The sequence below is a fragment of the Pseudophryne corroboree genome, chromosome 1 (genome assembly GCF_028390025.1).
Source record: "Pseudophryne corroboree isolate aPseCor3 chromosome 1, aPseCor3.hap2, whole genome shotgun sequence".
Taxonomy (NCBI): domain Eukaryota; kingdom Metazoa; phylum Chordata; class Amphibia; order Anura; family Myobatrachidae; genus Pseudophryne; species Pseudophryne corroboree.
In genome coordinates this window covers 963,695,095-963,711,740 of record NC_086444.1, presented here as the reverse complement: position 1 = coordinate 963,711,740, position 16,646 = coordinate 963,695,095, and the positions used below count along the sequence as shown (strand labels likewise).

General features: G+C 46.2%; 1 pseudogene; it reads left to right on the top strand.

Moving 5' to 3' along the window:
• Positions 1-10,549: 10,549 nt before the first annotated feature.
• LOC134932446 (U5 spliceosomal RNA) lies at positions 10,550-10,656 on the top strand (annotated as a pseudogene).
• Positions 10,657-16,646: the final 5,990 nt, after the last annotated feature.

Here is a 16,646-nt window from a genome sequence, read left to right as displayed (position 1 = left end):
CCAACACCGGAATATTGTATCATCGTGCCGTACGTGTTTTAAATCAAGCTTCGAGGTATTGCGAAGTATACATTTGAATTCCTTCTTATCCCGTGGTACGGGTCTGTGGATGGGCTGTCAAACTTTACCGAGCTCTTTTCGGCTTTGGTTGTAACAAAATGGGGGAGCACATTTTAGTTGATGATACATGAATGGGGGAGATATGTGATTGCTGATATCTGTGCCTGTATTCCCTATCGACTATGTGTGTCATTACCTGAGGGTTGTAGAAATGAAGAAAAGACATAATTACGGTAAATGCGGTGGTATTCTATGTCAGGTAAATGTACATTCGTCGATTGAGGTCTTGTTTGGTGTCTGTTGAATGCAGTCTTCTTTGTGCTTTTGCCCATAAGGTGCGAGCAAAAGCTGTCAATGTCCATAGATTTACAAAAGTGTTGGGCTAGCGTAATTTTAAAATTTCTAGGGAAACTGGGGATCCATGGCATAGTTCATCAAAAATCTGTGTATCAGGTTGTCAAAACTTCTTCTTTAATCCCTCTGTTGTCTGTATATCGGCTCATCAAATTCCTCGTCCAAGTGGGTCTTTTTACCTTGGAGGAAACGGAAAAACAGGTGAAAGAAACGGACCGTAGAAATCGCATTTTCATCGCATCATTGTTTCTACATTTGGGTCATAAATCAAGTCCATTGGAATTACAGTTTCCTCGCTCCTTAAACTCATTACCCTAGTACGACGATTGCACCTCATTAAAGCCTGACCGCATCTAAATATCAAACCAATCGTTATGATAACACCTAAGATACATAGGAGAAACTTCCCAACATCCATTATGACTCCTTGAGCCCAGTCTCCTAAACCAGAGAACCAATTTCGCGGGTTCAACCATGACACCCAACCAGTCAGCTCATTACCTACAGCAGCAAGAGTGAGATTGTGTCTCCTGCGAAATTCCCACTTCAGTTGGAGAATATCGTCCATCTTTTGGTCTATGACCTCGACCGGGTCCTCGGTGCTATTCGTAATATATGTGCAACATTTCACGCCGTATTGTGTTGCCAGTGTGACACAATATCCGCCTGTCACTGCTGTGAGGTAATTAAGAACCATTCTATGCTGTACCAGTTCTGTTTTATAAGCCTGAAGTTCTCTTCCAGTATACCTAAACGTGTCATCATACATTTCAGTGATATTATCTAACAAATTGGCGAGCGCAGATATGTATTTATAATTCAACACTCCTCTGGCGGTGCGAGTGATGTCTAACGCGATTAGAAACTGAATCCCGGTGGATTCATGGATCATGTCAAAGGCCGGATGCTCTGTTCTTTCTATCAGGTGCCGTTTAACTACGTGCTCGTAATGGGTGTGAGTATAAGGAGTTTGGGCAACACGGTGTATGTCTTTCATTTTGTCATGTGATACAGTCATTACTTCAGGCAGTACTTTTCCAATATAACACAATCCTTCAGAGTTTGGGGCAAGCCACTTATACGCCTTTCTCCCGCATATGAAATATGCATCATCGGGGAGAACATATGGGACGGAGTAGGACATAACCATATTACACACCTTCCATGTGAAATCTCCTAACCCTAATTCTTCCATCTGCTTAGTACACGTATCAGGTTGTATGATATGTGCACAGTATCCTGGTGATACCTCTCCAACTCTAGTAATCCTATTTCCTAAGGTATACCTATACCGGAAAGATTTTCCTCTACTGGCTATGTGGCGTATAAGCTCTGTATCTGTAGGCATTCTATCTGCTCTATGCGAAAAGGTCATGGTTTGGTTACTCCATGACACTTCCCAATTTCCCGGCTTTCGGGGATTGGAGATATTAAAACACAATAGGGACCTATCCACATGGTATTGGTGGAGCTTCAAACTAGGAGGGCTGGAGATATTAAACCTCCTGTCCACCGGTCTCCCACCACTTAACTCAAGTACCTCCCCTATCGTTAAAGGAAATGGTACTAGCCCTGATTTGCTATGACCTTGAGGTACTTGAGAGCATACCCAACAATCTGTTTTATTTAACACACTACCCACTAAGGAGTGATAGTCACTCAATGGATGCCGGTCCATATGGATATTAAAACTGGATTGGCATTTCTTAATGCACCCATCCTCAATGACATTGTTACAGAGCCGACAGATACAGTTTTCTTCAGCTAACAATCCTTCACAATTCCTTCTATGGTCAATGCTATCGGATCGTTTTCTGATACTCGCCTTTACTTGTTGGTTAAGTTGTTCTTGGAAAACTACGCCTCCATCTCTGTCATCAGAACCCATTCCAGAACCTCTCTCGACCTCCATGGTACTCTCGCCGGAACAGACTGCTCTGGTCAACATCATGGTCAACAGGAAAATCCGGATCACAGTCTCTTGGGGCAAGTCCATCTTGTGGGAGGAAACGGAGAAGAATGAGAAGGGGGAAAAAAATAATTTGAGGGAGAGGGGATGGGAAGTTGGAGAAAAACAATAAAAGGGAACAGGGGATCGACAACTGCTTTTGGTCTTGTGATTTTCAATGCTCAGGTGCCGCCTTAATCCTCCTGGAACAGACACTCCAGTGATACAACCTCTACCGTCTGTTCCTTATCACGGGACCTCTCTGGATCAGCAACCTTTTTACAGTGGGACGAATGAACCCAAGTCTCTCTCTCAGCAACCTTCAATGCTGTAGTGCTAGTCAATAAGACCTGGTATGGTCCTTCCCATCTGTCAATAAGGCAACCTGAGCGTAGAAAATTCCGTATCATTACATAATCCCCAGGTTCAATGTCATGACAATTACTATCTGGTAAATCAGGAATCACTAACTTCAGATTATCATTTTGATTCCTCAACTGTTTACTCATGTTAATCAAGTATTTTACAGTCACTTCATTGTTACACTTCAAATCATCCTGAGGGTTAATCATAACATGCGGTTGTCGACCAAACAAGATTTCAAAGGGAGACAGATTAAGAGGGGACCTGGGAGTGGTTCTGATGCTGTACAGTACAATGGGTAAAGCTTCTGGCCATGTCAATCCTGTCTCTGCCATCACTTTACTCAGTTTATTTTTAATAGTGCTGCTCACTCTTTCCACTTTCGCACTCGCCTGTGGACGGTATGGAGTGTGCAGCTTGCTATCAATTCCCATCAATTTACACATTCCTTGAAAGACATCACCTGTAAAATGGGTACCCCTATCACTTTCGATAATTCTAGGGATACCATATCTACATACAAATTCCTGCACAATTTTCTTAGCAGTAAACATAGCGGTATTTGTGGCCGCCGGAAATGCTTCGACCCAATTTGAAAAAACATCTATACAAACAAGTACATATTTCAAATTCCGACAAGGGGGTAATTGAATGAAGTCAATCTGTATTACCTGGAAAGGGCCGCCGGCAGGTGGGATATGGGATGGTTCTGTAGGTATTGCCTTTCCAATATTCTTTCTCAAACAGGTAAGGCATGACATGGCTCTTTTACTCGCATGAGAGGAGAATCCTGGGGCGCACCAATATGCTCTTACCAACTTGCACATCCCTTCCTTGCCTAGATGAGTCAGCCCGTGAGCTGCTTCAGCCAAACATGGAAGATATGCTCTGGGGGCCACTGGTTTACCATGTCCATCCGTCCAGAGTCCTGAGGACTCCTGGCCATATCCTTTTGCCTTCCAGACTGCCTTTTCCTGTGTGGAACACAAATTTTGCATTTCACACAACTTCTGTCTGTTGATGGTATTAAATACCATCAATTGTGTGGTGTCTGTCTGTCTGGGGGTAGCAGCTGCTAATTTAGCAGCTTCGTCTGCTCGGCTGTTACCAAGTGATACTGGGTCTTGGCTATATGTATGTGCTTTACATTTGATAACAGCCACTCTGTCGGGTTCCTGTATCGCTGTTAGAAGCCTTTTTATGTGAGCTGCATGCGCTACCGGTGTACCAGCTGCCGTCATGAAATTTCTGAGGCGCCATAGGGCTCCGAAATCATGGACTACCCCGAATGCGTATCTAGAGTCGGTGTAGATATTGGCTGATTTGCCCTTAGCCAATTCACATGCTCTGGTTAGGGCGACCAGTTCAGCAACCTGGGCTGAGTGAGGTGGGCCTAGCGGTTCCGCTTCTATGGTGCCTTGGTCATCTACGACTGCGTATCCAGTACACAAGTCTCCCGAGTCTGACTGTCTATGACAACTACCGTCCGTGTAGAACGTAAGTTCTACATCTTCCAGTGGGTTGTCACTGATGTCAGGCCTTGCGGTAAAATTTTGGGTCAAATATTCCATACAATCATGTGTGTCTTCCTTTGTATTAAATTCTCCTTCCCCACCACTCTCATCCTCCACCCTTTGTGCCTGTCCAGGCACACCTGGGAGATATGTTGCAGGATTTAATGCACTGCATCTCCTTATGGTGATGTTTACGGGGGCCATTAGTGCCAATTCCCATCTTGTAAACCGCGCTGATGAGACGTGTCTGGTTTGGGCAGAATTCAACAAGGCTGACACTGCATGTGGTGTATGAATTGTGAGGTTGTGACCTAGCACGACGTCTTCGCTTTTCGTTACTAGCAATGCTATCGCAGCAACGCTTCGCAAGCATGTGGGGAGGGATCGCGCTACCGTATCTAGCTGAGCGCTGTAATATGCTACCGGCCTGCTGGCATCACCGTGCTTTTGGGTTAGTACGCCTGCCGCGCAACCAGCACTTTCTGTTCCGTATAGTTCAAAGGGTTTCCCATAGTCAGGCATACCTAATGCTGGTGCCTGCGTTAGGCACTGTTTAAGTCTCTCAAATGCTGTCTCAGACTCGTCTGTATGCGAAATCCGATCAGGTTAGTTTGAGGAGACCATCTCCTGCAAGGGTAACGCTAGGATGGAAAACCCTGGGATCCAGTTACGGCAATACCCACACATTCCTAAAAATGTTCTGATCTGTTGCTGGGTTTGTGGCAGAGTCATGTCTCTAATTGCTTGAATTCTATCAGCGGTCAGGTGTCTCAGTCCTTGTGTTAAACAGTGTCCCAAATATTTTACCTTAGTTTGGCATAATTGCAACTTGTCTTTGGAAACCTTGTGTCCTGTGTCTGAAAGATGAAACAGGAGCTGTTTCGTATCCTTCAGGGATGCTTCCAATGAATCAGAACACAGTAGTAGATCATCCACGTACTGTATTAATACTGATCCACTCACTGGTTGGAAAGACTGTAAACAATCATGCAAAGCCTGAGAAAATATACTTGGGCTATCTATGAATCCTTGTGGTAATCGAGTCCATGTGTATTGGACTCCTCTGTATGTAAATGCAAACAAATATTGACTGTCAGGGTGCAGAGGTACCGAAAAGAAAGCGGAGCAGAGGTCAATAACAGTGAAAAATTTCGCAGTGGGAGGGATTTGCATTAGGATGACAGCTGGATTTGGCACTACGGGGAACTGGCTCTCAACTATTTTGTTAATCCCCCTTAGATCCTGCACTAGCCGGTAACCCCTCCCCCCACTCTTTTTCACAGGGAAGATGGGACTATTAGCAGTGCTGGACGTTCTTACCAGAATGCCCTGTTGTAGCAAGCGCTCTATTACTGGGTAAACTCCTAACTCCACCTCTGGCTTCAGAGGGTACTGTGGGATTTTTGGAGCTATCCTACCATCTTTTACTTGTACAACTACCGGAGCTACGTTTGCCATTAATCCAGTGTCCTGTCCATCTTTAGTCCAAAGTGACTCTGGTATCTGAGATGTCATTTCTTCTACTTGGGAGGGAGTCCTATTTGTCATAATGGTATGTGACATTAATTTTGACGGGGAGTCTAACATGTCTCGCACTTCCTGAGCGTGATTCTCAGGTATGTCCAAGAATACACCTTCAGGAGTACAATAAATGACGCACCCCATTTTACACAGTAAGTCTCTTCCCAGGAGATTAGTCGGTGCCGATGCAGCCAGCAGAAAGGAATGCTTGGTATGTAAAGGCCCTACTGTAATCTCGGCTGGTTTGCTAACAGGGTAGTGCTGGACTACTCCCGTTACCCCTATGGCTGGAATTGTCTTACCAGTGGTTCTCATGCCCACTGTCGAATTTATCACTGATTTGGCCGCCCCTGTGTCTACAAGAAAGTTTAATGATTTACCAGCTACATTGATTGCAATTTCTGGTTCACTTCCAAGGCTTGCAATCAATTTTACTGGCTGCAGATTACAGGTATGGCCACACCCCTATTGGGTATGGTGACCTCCCTGAATCCCGCTGGCAGCAACTACTTGTGATGGAGTTAATTGGGAGCTACCAGAGGCTTGCCAGTCTCTGTTCGGGGGGTATCTTTTTGTTTCCCCTGTATGTGGCTCATAACTCCGTTTCTGCGGACCCTGATCCCAATGTCGTGTGTCGTGTCGTTGTCTAGGGGGTTGGTATGAATTTCGTGAGTTCTTCATTCTACAATCTCGTGCCATGTGTCCCTGTTTATGACAAGAATAACAAGTAACCACATTTGACTTACCCACAGGGTTTGGTGATACAAACAAAGGCTGCCTTGTGGTCAGGGCCTGTATACTTACGGCCATTAATTTATCACCTTGTTGTTCCCTGTGCCTGGTGATGTTCCTATCGTGATCAATAGCAGCCTCTCTCAAAGTAGCCACAGACGGACCTCGCCAACATGGTTGTGTGGTCTGTACCCTAGTCTTCAATTACTCTTTTAAACCATCCATCAGTACCGATACTGCTACTTCTCGATGGTTTGTGTTTGTTTTAATGTCCTCTATGCCTGTGTATTTTGCCATTTCTGATAATGCTCTGTGAAAATACTCTGCAGCTGTCTCTGACTCCTTCTGTTTAATGGAGAATATCTTGTTCCATCTGACTACCGCTGGGAAATACTCTTTTAACTGTAAGCTTATTCTTTTTACATTATCTTTGTTGTACACATCTGTAAGAGGTACATCCTGATCTAATCCGCAATCAGCTAAAAATTGAGCTGCGTCGACATTGGAGGGTAAACATGCTCTCAGCAATATCTGCCAGTCTTTATTGTTGGGCTCTACAGTGTTACCTAAGTCTCTGATGTATTTTTGACTGGCAACTAAGTCTTTTCTAGGGTCAGGGAATTCAGACACTATGGTCCTTAATTCCATTCGGGAAAATGGGGTGTACATGGCAATGTTCCTAACAGGAGTGACTCCTGAAGTGTCTGTTTTCCCATTTGGAACTACTATTACCTTAACAGGATTAACTCTAACAACCTCATCCTGTGTAGATTCTACAGGCTGTGGTGAAATAGTTTCAGCATAGTGTATGGTGCCGTACTTACCCGTTGATACGACCTCACCTATCCCTCCGCTAGGGGCTTTCGTTACTAATCTCGGGGGTTGAGCTGTGCCTACTGTGGTCTCTGCTATGGTGGCTGCTAGAGAGAGCGCTGAAATTGTTGCCGATTCGTCCTCTTGATCACACTCCTGAGGGAAGTTCAAAACAGGGTACAACTTGCACGGGTTAATACTTGCATTGGTTAATTGGTTAACATTATCTTTAACATTTACACAGTTGCTAAGAGTTTGTTGTTTGTTACACCTTAATGCGTCATTCTCCGCAACCAATTTTTCTCCTGATATATATGGTGGCGGTGGGGCCGTGGCGATCAGTTTCCTGATAGGGCCAGATCCCGCCGCTTGAGCCAATCCTCTCTGTATGTCACCTTCCTGTTGCCACAACTGCAAATAATCGTAATGTTTGATTCGTCTCTGTTGATTTAATGAGACATATCCTCCTCCTTTAAATGTTGTAACACTTCTGAGCTGAAGCTACCTACTCTTGGGAATTTCTCCCCGTCATGTACTGTCATTCTCTCCCATTCATCACATAAAGCTTCTGTGTGACTTCCGTATTTCTCACACATTACATACCTTGCCGACCCAATTGGTCGGTTCACTGAATCAACCCGAACCGAGGTTGATCGCCCCCTACCTGAACAAGTGGCCCCCATAGTTCGAAAGTGTTGCTTTATCCAGCCAACCCTTACGCAAACCAAATGTCCAAAATAGGCTGACGGTGGCGGTTTACCGAGTACCCCACTCACTCGCCCACGCCGACCAATACGACCTGATCACACCGATATGGTGCTGGCGTACTCGACCTAGGGCCCCTGCGACCTGAACCTCTATTTACTGGAACCTGTGAGGGTGATCCGAAGAACACTTACTCTTTCCAGTAACTATTGGTTGCTGGATAGTTCCTGAGTGAGCAGCGAACTTCCCTTAAAATAAAAAAAATTACACAAATCACGTTAGAATGTACAAATAGCGTTTATGACCTTCGTACACAAATAGTACCGGTCAGGTTTACTAATGCACACAATTACGTGCGGTACAATCGTTTAGTACACAAGCAACTAATCTTATGTACTGAGCGACCAACGGAATCGAAAATTTCGGCTGCGAATTCCTTCAGCCAGAGCTTATATGGCCTATATGGGTGTTGCACCAACCCTTTCTTGGTGTTGTGCCTGTGGACTGTATAGCGGACTTCCTTGTCTGCTGTACCTGAACCTGCTGGTCTGTTATGACCTCCTGGTCTGTTACAGTATGACCTCCTGGTCTGCTACACTCTAATGCTCAAATTGTATATTTAACCAGGGATGCCTCCCTAGCCACCGTGTATGTCACTTACACGCATGTACCTCACGAGTACTCGACTTTTCTTGTGGTTCAACCTTTAAAATTGTAAAAACAAACACTCATTCACCGCATATACACTTTCTTTATCATCCACTAGGGGTCACTGGAGTACTCTTGGGATATGGACGGGCGTAGCCGAACAAGGGCACTGAATATTTAAATTTAGGACCCTCCCCCCCCTCCATATCCCCGAGTACCTCAGTGTACGACCTCAGTGTTTTTTCGGTGCTCACAGCACGAACAAGGCTTGTGGTATATCCACACTTGGATTTTTATTTTTAAATTTTTATTTTTACTTTTTATTTTTACACTTAGCACATCCCTTCCCAGTTTCTGGAAAAACATGGGTCCGGGATAGTGCCGCTGCACGGGCAGCGAATGGCGTGTCGGTCCTCACAAAGAGCACCCTCACAGCCACAGGCGCTACAAGGCAGCGCATGGCGTGTCGGTCCTCACAAAGAGCACCCTCACAGCCACAGGCAGACTGTCTCCTACTGCAACTGGACGGAGATTACAAGCCCCGTCACAGCCAGGAGGAGAGCTGAAAACTGGTCGGTGCTTACAGTAAGAAGCCCCGTCACAGCCAGGATGGAAGCCCCGTCACAATCTGGACGGAGCTTACAGAAGTGCGACACTGCAAGGTATGGTGGGGGGGTCAGGGCGGTCAGCTCACGCTGCCGCCCTGCTGTGTGGGAAAAGCCTTTATTTTTACCGCCGCTTTGCCCGCCGCTTACAGAGGACCCCGCTGAACGAGAGAGCGGCCGCACGTCACTCACAGACGCCGGCCGCTCTCCCAGCCACTGTACCAGTACTCTGCCACTGTAACCGAGCGGCCGCACGTCACTCAGACGCCGGCCGCTCTCCCAGCACGGTAACCGAGCGGCCGCACGTCACTCAGACACCGGCCGCTCTCCCAGCCACTGTACGCGAGCGCCGCCCAAGCAGCCACTCTGCGTACCCGGGTCTAAAGCTCCGAGCGGCCGTACGTCACTAAAGACGCCGGCCGCTCTTCCAGCGCTGCACCCGGCCACTGCTGTATGAGGCGCCGCCCGTTCCTAGGGCTCCCCGGCGCACTATACCAGCGCTCCCCGGGTTTCCCCAAGCTCCCTGCACTCGCTTCCGGCGCTGCACAGGGAGAAGCTACATCACAAGCAGCGCGGCTGCGGGGGGGTGACGGTGAGTAAAGCCCATAGCAGCAGCAGAGGCTGCATGGGTTAAGACACTGCTCAGTTCTAAATAAGAGACTGCTCAGTTTTTAAACAAGTTATTGACCCATAGCAGCAGCAAAGGCTGCTTGGGAATAAGATATGTTGGAAATAATACAATTCACTGCAGGCAGTGTTGAGTAAAGCCCATTGCAGCAGAAGGCTGCATGGGGTAAGAGACTGCTTAGTGTTTAAACAGTTAATGAAATAACTGGAAGGCTAACTAAAGCATAAGGCTGCATAATGTATTGTAAACTGCACGGATTTTACTGTATAATAGGCCTGTAACTGTAGAATAGGCTATTAAGCCTATATTTAATGTATAATAGGCTATTAAGCCTATATATTAACGCTGCAGCAGGTAACCTGTCCTGTGATTTTCAGTGGAAGCATGGCATGACGGTCATTTTAATCATTGCTGTTCTTCCAGGTTATAATTCCAGAACATTCCGCCCATACACCTATACTCCACAAGGAGGCGCAGGGGTGTTAGTGGGAATTTTTTGGTTCAGTTTTCACATAAGTCAGCCATGTAATCTGTATTTCTAATTAATTCTGGAACATTCCTGCCCTACATCTCTCAGCCACCAGAGGCGCAGGGAAGTTAGTAGGAATTTGGTTGGGGTTTCATATGCCCATGTGAACTGCTTTTCACATAAAAGAAAATATTTTGATTTCTCTTCATATCGAATAAATCTTTCGTTTTTGCTAAAGATTTCCGTAGAGAGAAACAAGCTTGAGTTTCATATGAATATGCTGTTCAGCAATAACATATATATATATGACACATAATAACTTCATTAAGTCGTGCAAGTGTCTGTCTATTGCCTATTATTTTATGGTGTCTGTCTACATAGCGAGTAAGGCTATAGTGCAGACTAAAAATAATTTTAAAAATCCTATGTTAACATTGGCAATTCAAATTAAAAGAGCGGTAACATCGGAGTCTCGGAATGACTCCGCCAGCCCTAACAAAAGACAGTCTTCCAAAGGGCCAATTTCCCTTTGGGTACCAGAGTGTTTATTTCACTCGATTCTATGTCAAATTATAACTACGAGTGAGAAGGGTACATTAGACCAGCACTCAGATAGTGCGGGGGGGTTGTTAACAACCATACATAATCGTTTCCAAAAGGACGCGATCCGCCATTGCTAGATGATTTTCTTTCAAACATTATAAAAACCCAGGATACATTTGGGTCACTAGAATCTATGTATCAAACAATGACGATCACTGGTAAAAGAAGCTGCAGAGTATATCTGTAAAGCTTCTGCTAACGCCGGTTAATTTCATTGTCGCTAGTTAAGCGCGACAAGGCCAGAGCTTGTTTGCTCATAAATTTGATTTACTTGTAACGGTATTTTATCCCTTTATGATATTCAGCCATTACCGCATACAGTATATTTGTAACGGCGTTTTATCCCTTTATAAGGAACAGTCACGCCTTGTAACGACAGGACGTTACAGTCAGCAAGCCAGTGGTTTGATGACTTCTTTTACAATTGTGGAAGCGCGTATTTACATGTTACATTTGCGAGGTTTCAGGACTTCAACTCATACAGGTCTCAGCTATTTACAGCTTAAAGGACAAAACTGCCTCTGTCGAACGGTTGGCAGGTTGTCATTTAGTCTTTGCAGGTTTATAAACCAGGCAGTAGTACGCCAACAGAGTCAGAGTTACTTATTCCCCTCTGTTTGAGCAAAACCAAACAGCTCCGTTGCAATATCAATCAGCAAGTCATTTACTACAGTTAGAAAATGGATTTTCTGCGGTTAGTATTTGCTTATTGGAGCCACACAATTGCATAATTGCATTTGAATGCGTATTTACCCAGTCCGGTTTGTTCTTCACAGGTTCTAGCGGTTGCAAATCGCCACAACCATTAACCATTTCATGTCTACCGTTGCTTATCGCTTTGGGTATTTACCAAAGTGAGGTTGGGATGATAGCTCATCTCACATAAGAACTCTGTCTCAACAAAGTTCCTTTAACTTGCGCTACTAAGGTATACTGCGGTAGCAGATCAAGTTCGAAAACAATCACATCTAATTCCGTCTAAACGATGTCAATGCCTAGGTAAGATGATAAATACGGTAAATCAAAGACTTTTACCTACTACACCAGCAATAATAAGAATTTACTTACCGATAATTCTATTTCTCGGAGTCCGTAGTGGATGCTGGGGTTCCTGAAAGGACCATGGGGAATAGCGGCTCCGCAGGAGACAGGGCACAAAAGTAAAGCTTTTACAGGTCAGGTGGTGTGTACTGGCTCCTCCCCCTATGACCCTCCTCCAGACTCCAGTTAGGTACTGTGCCCGGACGAGCGTACACAATAAGGGAGGATTTTGAATCCCGGGTAAGACTCATACCAGCCACACCAATCACACCGTACAACCTGTGATCTAAACCCAGTTAACAGTATGATAACAGAGGAGCCTCTGAAAGATGGCTTCCTAAACAATAACCCGAATTAGTTAACAATAACTATGTACAAGTATTGCAGATAATCCGCACTTGGGATGGGCGCCCAGCATCCACTACGGACTCCGAGAAATAGAATTATCGGTAAGTAAATTCTTATTTTCTCTATCGTCCTAAGTGGATGCTGGGGTTCCTGAAAGGACCGTGGGGATTATACCAAAGCTCCCAAACGGGCGGGAGAGTGCGGATGACTCTGCAGCACCGAATGAGAGAACTCCAGGTCCTCCTTTGCCAGGGTATCAAATTTGTAAAAATTTACAAACGTGTTCTCCCCTGACCACGTAGCTGCTCGGCAGAGTTGTAATGCCGAGACCCCTCGGGCAGCCGCCCAAGATGAGCCCACCTTCCTTGCGGAATGGGCCTTAACAGATTTAGGCTGTGGCAGGCCTGCCACAGAATGTACAAGTTGAATTTTGTTACAAATCCAACGAGCAATCGACTGCTTAGAAGCAGGTGCACCCAACTTGTTGGGTGCATACAGTATAAACAGCGAGTCAGATTTTCTGACTCCAGCCGTCCTTTAAATGTATATTTTTAAGGCTCTGACAACGTCCAACAACTTGGAGTCCTTCAAGTCGTCTGTAGCCGCAGGCACTACAATAGGCTGGTTCAGGTGAAACGCTGATACCACCTTAGGGAGAAAATGCGGACGCGTCCGCAGCTCTGCCCTATGTCGAATGGAAAATTAAATAAGGGCTTTTATAAGACAAAGCCGCCAGTTCAGATACTCTCCCGGCCGAAGCCAGGGCCAGTAACATAGTCACTTTCCATGTGAGATATTTCAAATCCACATTCTTTAGTGGTTCAAACCAATTGGATTTGAGGAAATCTAAAACTACATTTAGATCCCACGGTGCCACCTTAGGCACCACAGGAGGCTGTATATGCAGTACTCCTTTGATAAAAATCTGGACCTCAGGGACTGAGGCCAATTCTTTTTGGAAGAATATTGATAGGGCCGAAATTTGAACCTTAATAGATCCCAATTTGAGACCCATAGACAATCCTGATTGCAGGAAATGTAGGAAAACGACCCAGTTGAAATTCCTCCATCGGAGCACTCCGCTGCTCGCACCACGCAACATATTTTCGCCAAATACGGCGATAATGCTTCGCGGTGACTTCCTTCCTTGCCTTTATCAAGGTAGGAATGACTTCTTCTGGAATGCCTTTTCCTTTTAGGATCTGGCATTCAAACGCCATGCCGTCAAACGCAGCCGCGGTAAGTCTTGAAAAAGACAAGGACCCTGCTGAAGCAGGTCCCTTCTCAGAAGTAGAGGCCACGGATCGTCCGTGACCATCTCTTGAAGTTCCGGGTACCAAGTCCTTCTTGGCCAATCCGGAGCCACTAGTCTTACTCCTCTTTGCCGTATAATCCTCAATACCTTTGGTATGAGAGGCAGAGGAGGAAACACATATACCGACTGGTACACCCAAGGTGTTACCAGCGCGTCCACAGCTATTGCCTGCGGATCTCTTGACCTGGCGCAATACCTGTCCAGTGTTTTGTTGAGGCGAGACGCCATCATGTCCACCATTGGTTTTACCCAACGGTTTAATAGCATGTGGAAAACTTCTGGATGAAGTCCCCACTCTCCCGGGTGAAGGTCGTGTCTGCTGAGGAAGTCTGCTTCCCAGTTGTCCACGCCCGGGATGAATACTGCTGACAGTGCTATCACGTGATTCTCCGCCCAGCGAAGGATCCTGGCAGCTTCTGCCATTGCCCTCCTGCTTCTTGTGCCGCCCTGTCTGTTTACATGGGCGACTGCCGTGATGTTGTCCGACTGGATCAACACCGGTCTTCCTTGAAGCAGAGGTTCCGCCTGGCTTAGAGCATTGTAGATTGCTCTTAGTTCCAGAATGCTTATGTGAAGAGACTTTTTCAGGCTCGACCACACTCCCTGGAAATTTCTTCCCTGTGTGACTGCTCCCCAGCCTCTCAGGCTGGCATCCGTGGTCACCAGGATCCAATCCTGCATGCCGAATCTGCGGCCCTCCAATAGATGAGCCTCCTGCAACCACCACAGAAGGGATACCCTTGTCCTCGGCGACAGGGTTATACGCAGGTGCATCTGAAGATGCGACCCTGACCATTTGTCCAACAGATCCCTTTGCATGGAATCTGCCGAAAGGGATTGCTTCGTAAGAAGCTACCATTTTTTCCCAGGACTCTTGTGCATTGATGTACAGACACCTTTCCTGGTTTTAGGAGGTTCCTGACCAGGTCAGATAACTCCTTGGCTTTTTCTTCGGGAAGAAAAACCTTTTTCTGAACTGTGTCCAGAATCATCCCCAGGAACAGCAGACGAGTTGTCGGCATTAATTGGGATTTTGGAATATTCAGAATCCATCCGTGCTGCTTTAGCACCTCTTGAGATAGTGCTAAACCCATCTCTAGCTGTTCTCTGGACCTTGCCCTTATTAGGAGATCGTCCAAGTATGGGATAATTAATACGCCTTTTCTTCGAAGAAGAAATATTATCTCGGCCATTACCTTTGTAAAGACCCGAGGTGCCGTGGACAAACCAAACGGCAGCGTCTGAAACTGATAGTGACAGTTTTGTACAACGAACCTGAGGTACCCCTGGTGTGAGGGGTAATTGGAACGTGGAGATACGCATCCTTGATGTCCAAGGATACCATAAAGTCCCCTTCTTTCAGGTTCGCTATCACTGCTCTGAGTGACTCCATCTTGAACTTGAACTTCTTTATGTACAGGTTCAAGGACTTCAGATTTAGAATAGGCCTTACCGAGCCATCCGGCTTCGGTACCACAAAAAGAGTGGAATAATACCCCTTCCCTTGTTGTAGAAGAGGTACCTTGACTATCACCTGCTGAGAATACAGCTTGTGAATGGCTTCCAAAACCGTCTCCCTTTCTGAGGGGGACGTTGGTAAAGCAGACTTCAGGAAACGGCGAGGTGGCTCTGTCTCTAATTTCAACCTGTACCCCTGAGATATTATCTGCAGGATCCAGGGATTTACCTGCGAGTGAGCCCACTGCGCGCTGTAATTCTTGAGACGACCGCCTACCGCCCCCGAGTCCGCTTGCGAAGCCCCAGCGTCATGCTGAGGCTTTTGTAGAAGCCGGGGAGGGCTTCTGTTCCTGGGAAGGAGCTGCCTGTTGCTGTCTCTTCCCTCGTCCTCTGCCTCGTGGCAGATATGAATAGCCCTTTGCTCTCTTATTTTTAAAGGAACGAAAGGGCTGCGGTTGAAAGGTCGGTGCCTTTTTCTGTTGGGGAGTGACTTGAGGTAGAAAGGTGGATTTCCCGGCCGTAGCCGTGGCCACCAAATCCGATAGACCGACCCCAAATAACTCCTCTACGCATCGCCTGTCCACTGTCGTGTCCATAAAGCTCTTCTGGCCGAAATGGACATAGCACTTACCCGTGATGCCAGTGTGCAGATATCTCTCTGTGCATCACGCATATAAAGAAATGCATCCTTTATTTGTTCTAACGACAGTAAAATATTGTCCCTGTCCAGGGTATCAATATTTTCGATCAGGGACTCTGACCAAACTACCCCAGCACTGCACATCCAGGCAGTCGCAATAGCTGGTCGTAGTATAACACCTGCATGTGTGTATATACCTTTTTGGATATTTTCCATCCTCCTATCTGATGGATCTTTAAGTGCGGCCGTCTCAGGAGAGGGTAACGCCACTTGTTTTGATAAGCGTGTTAGCGCTTTGTCCACCCTAGGAGGTGTTTCCCAGCGCTCCCTAACCTCTGGCGGGAAAGGGTATAAAGCCAATAACTTCTTTGAAATTAGCAGTTTTTTATCGGGGCACCCCACGCTTCATCACACACGTCATTTAATTCTTCTGATTCGGTAAAAACTACTGGTAGTTTTTTCACACCCCACATAATACCCTGTTTAGTGGTACCTGTAGTATCAGCTAAATGTAACATCTCCTTTATTGCCAAAATCATATAACGTGTGGCCCTACTGGAAAATACGGTTGATTCGTCACCTTCACCACCGGAATCAGTGCCTGTGTCTGGGTCTGTGTCGACCGACTGAGGCAAGGGGCGTTTTACAGCCCCTGACGGTGTTTGAGGCGCCTGGACAGGCACTAATTGAGTGTCCGGCCGCCTCATGTCGGCAAACAACTGCTTAAGCGAGTTGACGCTATCCCGTAATTCCACAAATAAAGGCATCCATTCTGGTGTCGACCCCCTAGGAGGTGACATCCTCATATTTGGCAATTGCTCCGCCTCCACACCAATAACGTCCTCATACATGTCGACACACACGTACCGACACACAGCAGA